At 36.5% G+C, this 639-nt stretch overlaps 2 protein-coding genes across 2 annotated transcripts in view; both read right to left on the bottom strand.

The window, feature by feature from the left end:
- LOC119589362 (PDF receptor-like) overlaps positions 1–639 on the bottom strand; it is a gene marked incomplete in the record, with an annotated part of 41,885 nt that overhangs the window by 430 nt on the left and 40,816 nt on the right.
- Positions 1–639, bottom strand: part of LOC119589139 — a 6,723-nt gene that overhangs the window by 5,568 nt on the left and 516 nt on the right. The window lies entirely within an intron of this gene.

Genomic DNA, 639 nt, shown 5'->3' with positions numbered 1-639 from the left:
TTTAGCAAACGCGGGGGAAAAAATAGTGTAAATAATTTTATTACGCGTTCGTTTTGTGTTCGTGTTAAGAATATACTATGAAGGAGATAAAATTGTACCATGATTTGGGAACAGGGCTTGTCCAGATTGCTGGATATATTTATATTCCTCTCTATCTCCTTTTTCCAAAAAATTGGTGTACTTGGAATATCAAAAAATTAAAAGGGGAATATGGGTCGTCGCGATGTAAAAAAAAAAAGGGGAAAAAATTTTGGTCCAGAGGGAAAACCCAAGTAAAATTTACAAGGAGTTTGCAGTTTTAAAAATGTAAAAGGGTAAAGGGGGTGGGCTGACAAAATTCCACAAAAAACTCGTTTTTTGAATGATCCCAAACATCGGGATTTTCGAAACCCAAAAAACAAAATTTAAAACCCCCAAGAAAAAGAAAACAAAGCCCCCCAAAAACAAACAAAAATTGTTTTTCCTACAAGCCTGCTCAAAACCTTTCCCTTTTTTCCTCCATAAATTTTTTAATAAGGGTTAATCGTCGCCTGGGACAGGTTGCCCCAAGAAAAGGTTTTTGCTCCCGGTGGAGTAAAAATTTCAAAGCCAAAAAAAACCCATCAAAAAAGGGCCACAACACTTCAACCCCACACACAC

This window comes from Penaeus monodon, chromosome 25 (assembly GCF_015228065.2).
Source record: "Penaeus monodon isolate SGIC_2016 chromosome 25, NSTDA_Pmon_1, whole genome shotgun sequence".
Lineage (NCBI taxonomy): Eukaryota > Metazoa > Arthropoda > Malacostraca > Decapoda > Penaeidae > Penaeus > Penaeus monodon.
The sequence above is the reverse complement of the archived record's forward strand: the minus strand, read 5'-3'. Positions and strand labels throughout refer to the sequence as shown.